Consider the following 16,678-nt stretch of genomic DNA (forward strand, 5'->3'; position numbering starts at 1 on the left):
ATTTAATGGGAAAGAGTAATAAATAAACATATATTATAATGGCAGGAGGATTAAGTGCCATGGGCTGTGACACTGGAAAGCACCAATCCTAAAAAAATCAGAACTGCTCTCCAAGGTGGGAGAACAGTAAGTGCAAATGCCCTGAGATGAGAAAGAATCTCATTGTGTTCAAGGAAGAAAAAAAGACCATGTGGGGCTGGAGCAAGGTGAGCGATGAGGGAATGGCAGTTACAAAGAGCATACCGCTCAAGCACACCTTGAAACTGGTCTTATTTTAATGGTTGTGAAGGATTTAGTAAAAATTCCAATAGCTGAGCACAATTTCAAGACATCTATCAAAGAAGTAAGCAGGAACTGCTTTTTCCCAGGAAAAGCAGAAAAGGAGGTCCAGCTTCCTAAAATGAGTAATTTTTTTTTAAAGATTTTATTTATTTGAGAAAGAGAATGAGTGATAAAGAGAGCACAAGCAGGGGGAGAGGGAGAGGGAGAAGCAGGCTCCCCACGGACCATGGAGCCCAGTACGGGGCTCGATCCCAGGACCCTGAGATCATGACCTGAACCGAAGGCAGATGCTTAACCAAATGTGCCACCCAGGTGCCCCCAAAATGAGTAATTTTAAAATTATAAACCAAGTCCTTGGCCTTGGGCCACTTGCCTGTGGTCTCTCAAAGTAAACCCTTCCTTATAGCAGTAGACTCGTCCGCAGGAAACTAAACAAGTCTTTATGTGATTTTTGGTTTGCCAATAAGTCATCCATAGCTTATTCCACAAGTATTTTCATTTTCTGATGGGATGATAACAAAGAGATCACCAGCTCCTTACCCTCCCTCCCCTTTATGGCTCCAGAAGGTAAGATGTGCTCACAGCCACACCTTACAATATGTATGGTTAAGAAAAAAGTAACATACACAAATTTTAAGAGGGGTTCCTGATAGGTCATCAGAATTCACAGGATTAGATTCCAGGCCCACTGCTGAAAGGTACAAGTTACCAAGTTACCAGAGGTTTCTTCAACCCCATCACCCTTTATTTACCTAAGGGAAAACTTCAGTCTGCACTACAATGAAGACAGAATTGGGAGACAATGAAGGTGTGCCTGGGAATCCTACTATTGTTTAAAAAGCAGGTCTGCTGAAATGCAAAGAGCAATGAAACTAGACTCCAAGAAGACACTTTCAGCCAAGATCCAACCCCCCAACCCAATCATGACCTTGGGCACACACACAATTCAGTTGCCACTTGATACAAATAAGAGTATCAATGTCTATTCCATAGGGTGAAAGGAAGCAAACTTCTATGGAAAGCACTCTGTAAAATCCAGGCCAACAAACCTCCAAGTGGGAGGCAGAGTCTTCATTGATATATCCCTGGAAATGGCAGCCATCTGATTTTGAAGAGCTTTGTAGGCCATCACACACACCTGGGTCCGAGCTCAGCTCCCTACACATCCTACAAGCTCTGTGACCTTGAGCAGTTTACTAGGTGAGGCTCAGTTGCCTCACCTGTAAAATAAGGCTCACAACGTCTACTCTATTATAAGTGCTGTAAGGACTGAATGAAGTTCTTCATATTTGTAAAAGCCTTGCTGAGTGCTCATCACGTAAGTCTCAATTAAGGTACCCACCAAAAACACTGCAGCAATAGTATAACGAGATCACTCCCGTTATCACTTCACTCCCGTTGAAGTGATCCCATTGATCACTTCAATAAGAATTGCCTGCTTTCTGTCTCCCAGAAGGGCATAGTATAGTAGTTAAGAACACATCATGGAATCCAAGAGAATGGGAAGTATATGTCTACACAAAAACTTGTACACAAATGTTCACAGCAGTATCGTTTATGATAGCAGAAAAGTGGAAAAAATTTGGATGACTATCAATCAATAAATGGGTAAACAAAATGTGGTCCATCCACGCAACGGACCATTATTCGGCCATAATAAGGAATGAAGTACTAGTATACGCTGTGACACTGATGAATCTTATAAACAGTTTAAGAGGCCAGATAGTTAAAAAAAAAAAAAAAAAAAGAAGAAGAAGAAGAAGCCAGATAGTTGTAAAAAGACAAATACTCTGTATGATTCCATTTATGTAAAATGTCCAGAAGAGGCAAAATCAGAGGCCAAAAGTAGATCAGTGGTTGCTTAGGAGAAGGATTTTAGGGAGAAACGGGATGATTTAACTAATGGGTGTGTGAATTATTTTCTGTGGTGATAAAGATGTTCTACAATTGATATGGTGGTGGTTGCACAACTCTGTGAACATATGAAAAACTACTGAACTGTACACCTTCATTGTAATGTATGTAAACTATATCTCAAAAAAAGCCTTTTTTTTTAAGGGACACATCATGGATTGCATAATCAGAAAGTGGGGATTCTGGCCTCTGCTTCACCACTTAACTTAGGCAAATTACATTAATTTGTCCTTGCTTCGGTTTCCCCAACTGTTAACCTCTCTAGGGTTGTTAGGAGAATTTAATAAGACCATGCATGTAGAGAACTTGGGGTAGTGCCTGACATGTAGTAAATGTTCTATCATTTTTAGCTATCACCAATATCATAACTATTAGACTCATCCTACAGAAAAGAAGACAGAAGTCAGAAGTAAAGTAACCTGTTCAAGTTCATATAAGTAAAAGGTGACAGAGGACACATCCTAACTCAGGTCAGTGGGGCTGCAAAGCCTGTATCCTTTCCACTGAAGAACACTGCCTCTTTCCCCGAACCTGGATAGAGTCTTTCAGAAACTACCTGTGATCACTTCCTGGCCTTTAAACCAAAAAACAAACAAACAAACAAACAAAAACACAAAACAAAACACAAAAAAATCCCCACCATGGTTGTTGGTGCTTGGACACCTCTGACAAGCTTGACGGTCATTCCCAAGTAGTTGGTCTGCATTCAGTCAACCCAGCTCAGCAACTCTTCTGACTGACTGCAGCCTAGTGACTTGAGAAGGAGAGGGTGCAGGAAGGGAACCAGGTCAGACTTTATTTCTGGCTCTTGCAATAGCCTGCTAAGTAGAAGTTCCCTAGGGCTGCTCCTCTGTGAACACATGTGTGAATCAGGGGACCCAAAACATATCATCACTGACTGAACATTACAAAGCACCAAGACACTGTGCTAAGTATTTAATGGCTATTAACCGTTAACCCTTCCAAATACCCAATTCCTCCTTTTTTTATTTATGAAAATATAAGGTCTGATGAGCCATGAAACAAAGAATTGATAAGCTGGACTTCATTAAGTTTACAAACTTCTGTGAGTGACAATGTCAAGAGAATAAAAAGACTAAATAAAAACTAGGAGAAAACACTTGCAAAGATGTCTAATAAAGAACTATTATCAGGACACCTACATGACTTAGTGGGTTAAACTTCTGCCTTTGTCTCAGGTCATGATCCTGGGGTCCTGGGATAGATATGTCCTGCATTGGGCTCCCTGCTCAGTGGGAAGCCTGCTGATCTCTCTATCCCTGCCCTCCCCGCCATTCATTCTCCCCGCCCCCCATCAAATAAATTAAAAAGAAAAAAAAAAACTATTATCAGACAAATATATACAAAAAAACTCCAAAAACTCAAAATAAGAAAACTACTTGGTTAAAAAAACAGGCCAAAGACCTTAATAGACACCCCACAAAGATTTACAGATGACAAATAAGCATATGAAAAGCTGTTTAGGGGCAGCCCTGGTGGTTCAGTGGTTTAGCGCCGCCTGCAGCCGAGGGTGTGATCCTGGAGACCCCGGATTGAGTCCCATGTCGGGATCCCTGCATGGAGCCTGTGTCTCTGCCCCTCTCTCTCTCTCTCTCTCTCTCTCTCTCTCTGTGTCTCTCATGAATAAATAAATTTTTTTTAAAAAAGAAGAAAAGAAAAGATGTTTAACATCGTATCTCATCAAGGATATACAAATTAAAACAGAGATAGGACTACACATATTAGAAGGGCCAAAATCTGGAGTAAAGACACCACCAAATGTGGTGAGGATATGGAGCAGTAGAAGCTGGTGAGAATGCAAAATGGTACAGCCACTCTGGAAGAGAGTTTGGTGATTTCCTTAAAACCAAACATACTCGGGGTGCCTGGGTGGCTCAGTCGGTTGAGTATTTGCCTTTGGCTCAGGTCATGATCTCAGGGTCCTGGGGTCAAGCCTGTCTTCCTGTTCAATGGGGAGCCTGCTTCTCCCTCTGCCTCTTCCCATCCCTCCGGTTCATGCTCTCTCTCAAAAAAATAAAATATTAAAAAAATAAAAATAAAAAATTGGGGTTTTGAGTTTGAGCCCCATGTTAGGTGTAGAGATTACTTAAAATAAAATCTTTAACAAAACAAGAAAAAAAAACAAACAAAAACAAAACAAACAAAAACAAACATACTCCTATCACACAATCTAGCAATCGTGTTCCCTGGTATTTACCCAAAGAAGTTATAAACTTATGTCCAAACAAAAACAGATGTTTATAGCACCTTTATTGAGAACTGCCAAAACTTAGAAGCAACCACAATGTCCTTCAGTAGGTGAATGGATGAATAAACGTGATGCATCTCAATGGAATATTATTTTGGGGGGATCCCTAGGTAGCTCAGTGGTTTAGCGCCTGCCTTCGACCCAGGGTGTGATCCTGGAGTCCCAGGATTGAGTCCCAGGATCGAGTCCTACATTGGGCTTCCTGCGTGGAGCCTGCTTCTCCCTTGCCTGTGTCTCTGCCTCTCTCTGTGTCTCATGAATGAATAAATAAAATCTTTAAATATATATATATATATATAATTTTTAAAAATATATTTTAGTTATTTATCTGAGAGAGACTAAAAGAGATCACAAAGGGAGAGGAGAGGGAGCAGGAGACTTGCTACTGAGTGGGGAGCCCGATGTGGGGCTCCATCCCAAGATCCTGGGATCATGACCAGAGCTGAAGGCAGACGCTTAACCAACTGAGCCACCCAGGTGCCCAACCATGGAATATTTTGAGCACTAAAAAGAACTGAGCTTTCAAGCCATGAAAAGACACGGAAGAAACTTAATGCATATTCCTAAGTGAAAGCCAATCTGACAAGGCTACATCCCATTTGATTCAAACTATATGGCATTCTGCAAAAGGCAAAACTATGAAAATAATAAAATGATCAGTGGCTGTCAGGGTTAGAAGGAAGGGGAGAAAATAGGCAGAGCACAAAGGATTTTTTAGGGCAGTAAAAATACTCTGAATTATACCATAATGATGTATACACATCATATACCTTTGTCCAAATCCACAGAAGGTACAACACCAACAGTGAATTGTAATGTAAACCATGGACTCTGGGTGGTAATGATGTGTCAGTGTTGGTTTATCAACTATAACAAACATACCACTCTGACGGGTAATACTTATGATGTAAGGCTTTACCCAGTGTAAAGGGTAGAGGGTATATGGGAAATCTCTGTACCTTCTGCTCAATTTTACTGTGAATCTTAAACTGCTCTAAAAATTAACCTGAAATATTAAGGAACTTGCACATGGTTCCAAATTAATAGGTGGCTGGTCACAATCTGAGTCCAGATATGCATGAGTCCAATTTTAATAAGATAGGAGGGGGAAAAAAATCAGCTGATAATTACATTTAAGACCTCTATGTTCACATTTCTGATACAGTGAGCTATAAAGTATAATTTGTAATTTAAACAGACCATTCTTATTTATAATTACATAGAAACCATCAATAAGCCAAAAAGGAAGGTGCTAATTTGGCAACAGGGACACAGCCCTGTCTACTCTATGATTTTGAATCTAAGCCCATACAGCATTAAAAAACAGATTCACTTAAAAAAAAAAAAAAAAAAAAAAAATACAAACTACCACCCCGTGACAAGTACCAAGATAAATAAAATTATAAACTGCTTTGTCAAAAGGCAGGTTAGAAAACCAGTCATTAGAGTGCTCAGCTAAATCTTGCTAGCAGGGTTGGCCCTAATGAAGCACAAAATAAACCGTCCCTCCTAGACCCTAGGCATCATCAGAGGATGGCTCACACATGCTCCCACCAAATATCAGTATCCCTGGTTAATCCCCAGAAAGCCAGTAAGCCTAGAGTCTGAAGCCTCAAAGACAAGCCTTTTCTATCAGAATTGGGAAATAAACGCAGAATTTAAAAGACCTCATGTATAGATACTGTATTGCCGTATAGGTACTATATTGCCAACACTTAGGAGTTCCTTGGAAATGCTGAATCCCAAAGCCCTACCTTGGACCTGTTGAAAAGAACATGTATTTTACCAAGAGCCCCCATGTGGTTAAGGCACACACTGAAGTTAGAGGCATTGGTCTAGTGCTATCTCCAACAGAACTCTGAGCTGTAACCCCAATGTTCTGTAGCTATACTGCCCAATATGGTAGCCACTAACCACATGTGGCTGTTGAGCATTTAAAATGCAGCTACTGCAATTAAGAAACTAAATGTTTAACTTAAATTTATAAATAGCCACATTTAGTTTATAATCTGTTAACCATATCCCTAGTAGTCATTTAAAGTTTCTTTCTTTCTTTGGTTACTATAACTAATACTATGGCAAAACTGTAGTGCATGGAGCCTTCTCGATATTTTGTATTTCTAAATTGAACACCACCAACATTTCCAAGCATCTTCGTTATGTCCGGACCCATTATTCCAGCAATTCACAATGCTGGATCAAGATGAGTCAAATGCCATGGTTTTTAAATACCATTTTGAGGAGAAAAAAGAAAAAAAAAGACTACTTATTTACAGTACTTGCTTTCATACTTTAAGGATCCTTTTGATAATATTTAAAAATTTTCCTACAAGGGAAGCCTGGGTGCCTTAATCACTCAAGTTTCCGACTCCTGGTGTCAGCTCAGGTCATGACCTCACGGTCGTGAGATGGAGCCCTGAATTGGGCTCTGTGCTGAGCATGGAGCCTGCTTAAGATTCTCTTTCTTCTGGGCAGCCCAGGTGGTGGCTCAGCGATTTAGTGCTGCCTTCAGTCCAGGGCGTGATCCTGGAGACCGGGGATCGAGTCCCAAGTCAGGCTCCCTGCATGGAGCCTGCTTCTCCCTCTGCCTGTGTCTCTGCCTGTGTGTGTGTGTGTGTGTGTGTGTGTGTGTGTGATGAATAAATAAATAAAATCTTAAGAAAAAAAAAAAAGATTCAGGGATCCCTGGGTGGTTCAGCGGTTTAGCGCCTGCCTTTGCCCAGGGCGCGATCCTGGAGACCCGGGATCGAGTCCCACGTTGGGTTCCCTGCATGGAGCCTGCTTCTCCCTCTGCCTGTGTCTCTGCCTCTCTCTCTCTCTGTGTCTATGAATAAATAAATAAAATCTTACAAAAAAAAAAAAAAAAGGAAACAACAGAGAAAAACAAGAACTCTCAGTTGCACCAGAATACACTCCATTAAGAGGAGGGGGCGGCAAAGACCAGAGACAGGAAGGGGAAAGGTGAGGTTTCCTGCATCCACCTCCCACACCAGGCAAAGTGGGAGACCTAGCCAAGCTATTAAAAATACTGAAAATGCAAACCAGCAAGCCTTACTAATGACTTTGACTTAATAATAAAACACTGTAGATGTAACTGAATCAAATTATACAAAAAGAGTAGGCATCTAATGTTTTCTTCTCATGACAAAATTTATTAAATAAAAGGTTAAGGGATCCCTGGGTGGCGCAGCGGTTTGGCGCCTGCCTTTGGCCCAGGGCGCAATCCTGGAGACCCGGGATCGAATCCCACATCGGGCTCCCGGTGCATGGAGCCTGCTTCTCCCTCTGCCTGTGTCTCTGCCTCTCTCTCTCTCTGTGACTATCATAAATAAATAAAAATTTAAAAAAAAAAAAGGGTTAAGATGTTTGAAACAGTCTTGTTTCTAAACTTAGAAAAAGACCTCATTCTTTGGTCTAATATCTTGTATGTCATTATTCTATAAACTGAGGTAATCTGAGTCCATAAAATAGTGTGCAGATGCCCCCTCCCTTACTATGCACTGTCCTTTTATTAGTGACATGGGAAATTTCAGATACGGGTCAACATTTTTTAAAATTCTGAATTCAGCAATGTTGATCTTCTCTCAGAAGAATCCATCTTTGCCTAGTAACAGAAATTGGTAGAAATCATATGCAATCTTAAAACATAAAAAGGCACCCAACATTTCCCTTCTGTGGAAAGGGCAGGTCAGGAAATCAGAACAGGCAATGGGTAGTAACAAACATAATCCACCAGGTGGCGCAACAATGCAAAAATAAAAAGAATGTTCTTTCCCTTCAAATTTAAAATTTCAAAATAAATGCCATCTAGAGGAAATTAGAAATGAACTTTAATAATTACAATAAAATCCTACCACTATAGCTTTTATAAGAGGCAAGACAAATTTGCAAATGGGGAGGACTAAAAGTAGAAAATAAACACTTTTACTTGTCATTCATTAACATAAAGCTTATTACAATACATCATCACCCTACAAAGTTGCTAGCCTGGCTCTGGCTGTTGTGGGGATATTCAAAGGAATTTAAGCCATCTGGGAAGCAGAAGATAGCACTTTCTGATTGTTAATCACTGGGCCTAATTAGTATAGAGGAACGTAATTTCCAGAAGACAAACCTACAGGAGTTAAAAGTTTCCGTGTAGCAGGTGGGATCCATTTGTTGGTTCATTACACACATTTTATCAAGCACCTCTTTCCTTCCAGCTCTGTACTGAGCACTTGAGATTAAACAATGAGGATAACAAACACAGCCCTGCCTTCAGTGAGCTCTCAGGCACAGGAGGGTCAATGTAAATCATGGCAGAACTAAAATAAAAGCTGACAAATGCTATAAGGGGAAAGCACACAAAGGTCTAGAACAGAAAGGACTGGCTTCTTCCAGAGATCAAGGAAGCCTTTCCTTCTTTGGGACCTCATGGAAGTAGGGTATGGAGCTCCCTGAGGAAGGCTGACCAACAGGCCACCACACTAGAGGCACAGAGAGGGTGGCGGCTGGGGGGGGGCCCCCCCGAGACTCAGGAGCGATCTTGGTGTCATCTATGAGCAAGTCTGAGGCAGGTCAATGCCGCAGGCAGATTTGTATTTTTATATATTTGAGTCTAAATTCCTTATTTTTACAGAGAGCTAGAAAAGAAATGTAAGCCTAGGTCGACAGCCCCAGCTGGTTACTGGACACAAGAGGTGAGGAGGAGGTGGACAGAGGGGCCTGACACTGATTCCATGGGCATTTAATGGCTTCTCAGGACAGCTGAAGCCAAGGGGTCCATCCAAGGCTCCAGCCAAAATCCCCCTTCTACTGTGAGGAAAAACTATAAAGTGAACTATAATTTCCAAGCCAGGTTCCAAAGACACAGTTGCAGTATTGTCACTGAGGAGTGGGCAAGAAACAGGGTCAGGGAAACACACAATAACACAACACACGAAGCTCTCTAGCTGTTCCGCTCTGTAAGTTTGTCACTAACCAGCTGTTCCATGAGCATCTTGGATGATAACACCCATCACTCCAGGGTTTTTGTCAAGATGGACTGAGAATTTTACGTGGGAGCTTTTATAAACTCTGAAGTGCCACGTGAGAGGGGTGTTTCCTATGTTAAGTAAGTGGCACCCTAAACAAAAAAGTCAATGTGGTATAAATTGAGTAAGATTTTAAAAATAGCCTGTATTTTTAAAATGCAAAACAAAGACCTAACAACACAGGACATAGTCCCTCCCCACCCTCAAGGGATGCTTGTTTTTAGGATGTAGGAAGGCCTGGAATAGTAAAGAGAAAATGACAGTCAATTGGCTCAAGGGCTGGGGTATCAGCCACTGATGTCACCCCAAAGCTTTTCTAGATCTCCTAAGCTGGAGGAACATCAACTCCTTTTCTGCACTACATTTTTGTCAAGACTTTGAACCCATGACGTCATTTTATTATAATGTTGAAGGTTTCCCTGACAGAAAAGAATGAACCGCTTGGAACTGAAATAGTCAACAATGTAGAAACACAATCAACAGTGCTGTCCCGAGGCTGGAATCCAGGAAAATAAGAACATCCAAAACCCAGACAGAGGTGTTTCAGACTCCTACAGGGACATTTCAGTTTCATGGCCTTTCTACACCCTGTAAACAAAATGTATTTTGAAATATATTTTCTCCACAGTTGCCTGTGCTTATGTTACTGCTTAAGTTGGAGGGAGTCTACATTCAACTTCTCAACTGGTCCCTGTTATCTGTCACCTTCCTGGACTGAAACCAGAAAGCAAACGAACCCAGCCCCGTCTCTGTTTCGTTTTCCCACAGCCAAGAAGGACGTCAGACAAGAGTGTCCTCAAGAAGTGAGACTCTTCCACAAGTCAGTATCTTGACATTTGCATGTCCAGATAGTAGAATGGGTCAGGTAGGGCGAGATACCCAAGCTTCCTGCTTCTGGGAGTTCTAAACCATGGCCCAGCAAATGTTCTCTTTAAAAGGCCACATAGTGGGATCCCTGGGTGGTGCAGCGGTTTGGCGCCTGCCTTTGGCCCAGGGCGCGATCCTGGAGACCCGGGATCGAATCCCACGTTGGGCTCCCGGTGCATGGAGCCTGCTTCTCCCTCTGCCTGTGTCTCTGCCTCTCTCTCTCTCTCTCTCAATGTGTGTGTGACTATCATAAATAAATAAAAATTTTAAAAAAAGAGAAACTTTAAAAAAATAAATAAATAAAAATAAAAGGCCACATAGTATATTTTTTAGGCTTTGGAGGCAGAAGATATTACATAAACATTTACATAACTAATTTAAAATGTACCCATTTAAAAAGGTAAGAACAATTATTTGCTAGTAAGCAGGGAAAAATAAAAACAAAAAGACAACCAACCAAACAGGCAGTTGATTAGTCTAGTCTAAACTCATGCAAAATTTAGTAACGGCCTACTGATGTGGTAGGTGTCTATTGACCAAGACACTGTCTTTACCTGGAAGTTGCTCACACCAGTACCGAAGGAAGTGCACACACTTCTTGATTTGTGCTTTTCCTTCACTTTGGTTTTCACTATAATCCTAAATAAACTTTAGAACTGCTCTTAGGATCCAGTCACTGTTTGGGGATAATCCTGTTCTGTTTGCTCGTTTACTTTTTTACTTTTTTTTGTTTTTTAAATAATAAGGAGTAAGTTCTGAGTGCGAACATAACTCAAAAGTTAGGTCAACTGAAAATGAACTACACTTGGTTTTGGTAGCAACAGAACTTACTGGTTATAATTTACCTAAGCTAAATTCTGAACTTGTTCACAATTTCTAATCACACACCACACAGGAAGCTGGCCTGACATCAAAATCTTGCTTCAGATAATCCTCAAAGTAGATCATTAACTATATGTGTTAGTATTATCCACATTGGGCAAGACACTTTGTGAAGAACTGTGTTAGACAATGAGAAATAAAAACCTTGGTTCCTGATTTCAAGCCGGAATGTTCTCTGTGCACCCTCACAGAGAGATTAGGATATGGCACCCACAACACCAAATGGGGCTTTAAGAGTAATGTTTTAAAAAGAGAGATATAGGGATGCCTGGGTGGCTCAGCAGTTGAGCATCTGCCTTTGGCTCAGGGCATGATCCCAGAGTCCCAAGATGGAGTCTCACATCAGGCTCCCTGCATAGAGCCTGCTTCTCCTGTCTCTGCCTCTCTGTGTCTCTCATGAATAAGTAAATAAAATCTTTAAAAAAAAAAAAAGAGAGAGAAAGAGGGGTATAAACACTAGAAGTTTCCACTGTCCACCCTGAAGTTTGGTTCGACTTACAATCTGGTCAGAACTATATAGCCAGCATTTGTTGTGGCTGAGCCTAGGACCAAGAACCAACATTTCTTTTTTTTTTTTAAAGATTTTATTTATTCATGAAAGAGCCAGAGAGAGGCAGAGACATAGGCAGAGGGAGAAGCAGGCTCCATGCAGGGAATCCAATGTGGGACTCAATCCCAGGACCCCAGGATCACACCCAGAGCCAAAGTTAGATGCTCAACCACTGAGCCACCCAAGCATCCCTAAGAATCAACATTTCAAATAATGTCAGCTTTAACAGACTGCCCACGCATGCTCATCTAACTCATCAGTTCTGGATCCTGGGGGAAGACAGCTGTGTAGTGAGACAGTAAGGAAGAGAAAAGGCACCCTTAACAGGATTCCAGGGGGAAACTGTAAAGAAACAATGTCTGTATTTGGAGCTTTCCCAGCTCTTTCTACCCCTTGGGCTGTTTGCTGTTTTCAACATCCTCCTATCCCAACCTGCCCAAGGGTGAACACATGGCACTCCATAACATCTACTCCACCAACAAAATGCTCTAACTCCAAAATTCCAACTCTATCTTGATCCTCAATCAAAATTTTCACTATATCTATCATATGGTCTTGACTACATATTAAAAGAAGGCTTACTTTCCATTTCACACAAAAGTGTGAGTATCTGGTAGCCTAAACTTCTTGGGAGGTATGGGGTGTTTTGAAAGATGTACTTTGATCCTCAGGCAACTTGTGATAGAATTCTGACCCTTTAAACAGCCAACTTCCCAAACACAGCAAGTCTAAGATGTTCTGATTCCACAACCCATGTGCTTTTTAGCCACAAGTTTTTCTTCATATTAACAACAATTGTGGGGGGTTTGGGCAGGTGGATGATTGGGGAGGAGTTGATGGGATAACAGTCATTTCTAACCAGAGGTTGTGTAGACCTGAAGAAAGACTCTCATGGACAAGACATATTCTTAGTATTTCTTTTTTTTTTTTTTTTTTTTTTTTTTTTTATGATAGTTACAGAGAGAGAGAGAGGCAGAGACACAGGCAGAGGGAGAAGCAGGCTCCATGCACCGGGAGCCCGATGTGGGATTCGATCCCGGGTCTCCGGGATCGCGCCCTGGGCCAAAGGCAGGCGCCAAACCGCTGCGCCACCCAGGGATCCCTCTTAGTATTTCTATAATAAATTGTGATTTAGCTAGTTGTTTATATAATCTACTTCCCCATAAATCTGTGTCTTACTCATCTTAGAGTCTTTGAGATCCTATACAATAATAAAGACAAACAACTCATTGAAAAATGAAAATACCTCTTAAAAACATTAATATATTATTGTGGAGCACCTTGGTGGCTCAGTTGCTTAAGCATCCGACTCGTTCCAGCTCAGGTCATGATCTCAGGGTGGAAGGATCAAGCCCTGCATTGAGCCCAGTGTTGGGCTTGAGATTATTTCCCATCCTCTCCCTCAGCCTGCCTCCCCCCTTCGCCCATACAGACGCTCTTTCTAAAATAATACTAATAATAACAACAATAATAATTTATATAATATTGCTACTAATGATTTCCTGGAGAGAAAAACTTGCATACACTTTCAGTGATAATGTTTAAATTCCTAAAAATCAACAGAGAGCCTTCTCCTATTATATCTTTACCCATCTGATTCTGAAAAGCAAAGGCCAGTGGAGTTCAAAGAACCTACCCATTTCGAATTAGTCAGGTGGACTCAGAAGCCCTGCCTACCACACAAGCTGTGTGACACGGGGCAAATTACTTAACATTTCTGAGCCAGTTTCCTCACCCTATCAAATCCAGTTTTAACACCTACACCCATGTGGTAGGCATCAGTCAGTGAGATCTGCACCAAGGGTCTAACACTCCATCTGTAAATGCCTCCTTCTTTCACTTCGCTACAGGAAAGTTAGAACTCCCACAGTACAGAGTAAAACCCACAGCATCTCGCTCAGTGTCCTGGGCTTCCTCACGACTAGGCATTTTTCACAAACAGTGGAAGTTCTGCTGCACACCTGGCCACTGAGCAGGGTGAGCCTGCCCCCAGCACACCTAAGTGGTAGAAATCAAGGACACAGTCTCAGAGCTGCTCTACAAGCTTTACGAATGCATATTTTAGATTTGTTCCTCCAATGATGGAATGTTGCTGTTTCCACCAGTCTCCAAACTTTTTTGCTGGACTGGGAATATAGTAAGAAAAGGGAGAAAACACACACCCATGCAGATCCCACTTCAGTCCTTTGTGACTTACCTGCCCCTCGGTCTTCCTTTCACCTTCCTCCACTGCCTGAACAACTATGCTATGTCTGGACTAGGAAAGCAAAGATCTAAGACCTGCTCTCAAGAACTCATAACCATCCCCCAACACTGAAACTGACAGCCCTCCCAACAGTCAGCTGAACACAGGCCCCCATGAAAACACCCTGCTCTTCTGAAAAGATAAACATATGCACCTTAGTTTAGATTAGATCTAATGGAGGACCTTTTCTGCAGTTCACCGTTTCCAAGCATTCATTCTGATTAAGCTCATCGCAATCAAAAAGCTTGTTACTTACTTCCTGTGAAGATCATGGACTATCCATGTAGCAGGCTATACAAATAGAGCCAATTTAGCCAAGGTGAAACAGATGAAGGATAGACAGACATGACAGCACCCCAGTTTCTACAGTACTTCACTGCATAAATCATTATCCCAAATATAAAGCCAAAAGAACAAGTCTGGTAACTGTCCGAAGTGATAGGTTACTGCAGTTTTTTCAGGACAGTTCACAGCTGGGATATAATCCAATCAGGTCAACATTTATATTTAATCATCCAGTCATACTCAAAGACCACTTAGAACAACAATGCAATTATTACTTGAAACTTAAAAGTAAGCCCAATGAACTTTTTTACCCCATAGTGACGTGTGTGCTCTCCTTTGCTCCTGTTCTATTAATAGGTGAGAGATATTCTTTGAAGCAGTACATGCTGGCTGCAAATATTTCATGGTAATAAATGGTAAAAGCATTGGCAATTTACGTTTTCTGAACAAAATAAATCATAAATACGATACTCAGAAAATTTAGCAATGAAAAAAAAAAAAAGAAAAAAGAAATTTAGCAATGCCTGAACTAAATTTTTAACTCAGTTGTTTCTCCACATTTTATGGAAAAAAGGCTCACAGAAAAGTTTATCTTTAAAAAGTACATGACTAAAATTCCTGAATGTGAGGAGGTTTCAGGATTGACAAGGGTGACATGTGATTGCAGCTGCCTTTCTTAATTCCCTAACTTTTGTGGAATATCAGCTCATTCCAGAACTTGACTCACTGAAAAAAATCTAAAGGCCACTGGCAAATAAAAATAAAGGCTGTACTTAACAAAATATACAAAGCACCACACGGCCCTTCCTGAAGCTGTAATACTACTAGGTGAAATATTTATAGACACCTGGATCAAAATACATATATATTTATATCATTTTTGTTGAAGGAGTGAATTAGGTCAGTGCCCTTAAGAAGCTCCCCATCAGCTCTCTTTTCCACTCTCCAAACAGTGAAACCCTTTGTCCATTGTATTAACCACTGTAAACTGTTTGGACATCCATTGTTAGCCCTGGCCGACTGGGTAAGTCTGGCTAAAAAGAGATAAAATGGGATTCTGTCAATATATTTCTAGCACAATAAAATTTAAGCAGCTTTGCAAAGAACCAGCTCACTCTAACTACTACACCAGTGGCTGAAATGAAGTTTCACTGGTCACGCTTATCTTGGCACTTAAAATATTTGCATTCCTATTGCTTCAGATTTTTCTGCAAAGAGCCTTCCGGAGTAGCACTAGAGATAGAAGCTTAAAATAAAATGTTAATCAATAAATCACTTGGTCAACTCACCTCAAAGCAATAATAGTAAGGTCCCTAGGAAGTAAAAAATTGATTCAATTGATTCAAGATGTTTAAATGTCTAAAGAGCAATACAGTGTAGCCCACATTTCATAATAGAAGCTAGAAATAGGGCAGTCACTATTGTCCAGTGTTTTGGTAGTGTGCTGTAAGCATGAGATTCTAGGCACCAAATAGGATAAAAATGTAGTTTCTTTCCATTTCATTTGTCAAAAGACAAAGGCAGTTAAAGACCCAAAAAGGGAATATCCTTTTTAGCCTATCTTATCAACAGGATTTTTTTTTTAAAGATTTTATTTATTTATCCATGACAGACAGAGAGAGAGGCAAAAACACAGGCAGAGGGAGAAGCAGGCTCCATGCAGGGAGCCCTATGCGGGACTCAATCATTGGACCCCGGGATCACGCCCCAAGCCAAAGGCAGACACTCAACCACTGAGCCACCCAGTTGTCCCTATCAACAAGATTTATATATCATCTTTTTGTTTATTAAAAACTAACAAGTCAGAAAGAATTCAAAAAGAAAACACTCAAGTTTCATAAAGTATACATCAAAACAGCTGTTCTTAGAATTAAGTCACCTTTCAGTTTCTACATTAATAGGTAAGCTTGCAAATTATAATTTCTCAAGCTTATTCATAAAGAAAAGTACCTAGAATCACAGATTAGTTGCCAAAGAAGCTGAGGCCCTTCAGAGAAATAATTAATGTGACAGGTAGGTCTTAGAGCAGCATCCATCCTCCAGCAGGTGACTATAAAGTCAAAAGACAGATTCTGAATGTGTGTGACAGAAAGCGGTCTTAGGACTCCTTGGACATCATGTTCTTCTGTAATAATGAGAACGCTAATAAGTTACAACCACTGCCATTTAGGTTGCCAGTGCAACCCTCAGAGGCATCTATTCCATTTCTGGTTGGCTGGCACCCATCTTCCTGTACTCCCAGCAGCCAGAAACCCCCCAACCTTTGGCCAACACAGTGCACTTGTTTAAGATCTAGAGGGAGGCAGGAAAGCAGATGCCATTGTTTCCTTTTTTCCTATAGCAGCAGTTTCGGGGCAAAAGTAGATTTGCCA

General features: G+C 41.0%; 1 protein-coding gene across 14 annotated transcripts in view; it reads right to left on the reverse strand.

Annotated features, from left to right (window-relative positions):
• Positions 1–16,678, reverse strand: part of TJP2 (tight junction protein 2) — a 123,747-nt gene that overhangs the window by 49,464 nt on the left and 57,605 nt on the right. Inside the window, exon 1 of one of the 14 annotated variants that reach the window (XM_072838836.1) lies at positions 14,278–14,398. The exons of the other annotated variants lie outside the window; for them this stretch is intronic. The gene's annotated coding sequence lies outside the window, so the exon portion shown is untranslated. Of the gene's footprint in view, positions 1–14,277; positions 14,399–16,678 lie in introns of those variants that run through there. 14 annotated transcript variants of the gene reach the window in all.

The sequence above is a fragment of the Canis lupus genome, chromosome 1, assembly GCF_048164855.1.
Source record: "Canis lupus baileyi chromosome 1, mCanLup2.hap1, whole genome shotgun sequence".
Classification (NCBI taxonomy): Eukaryota; Metazoa; Chordata; class Mammalia; order Carnivora; family Canidae; genus Canis; species Canis lupus.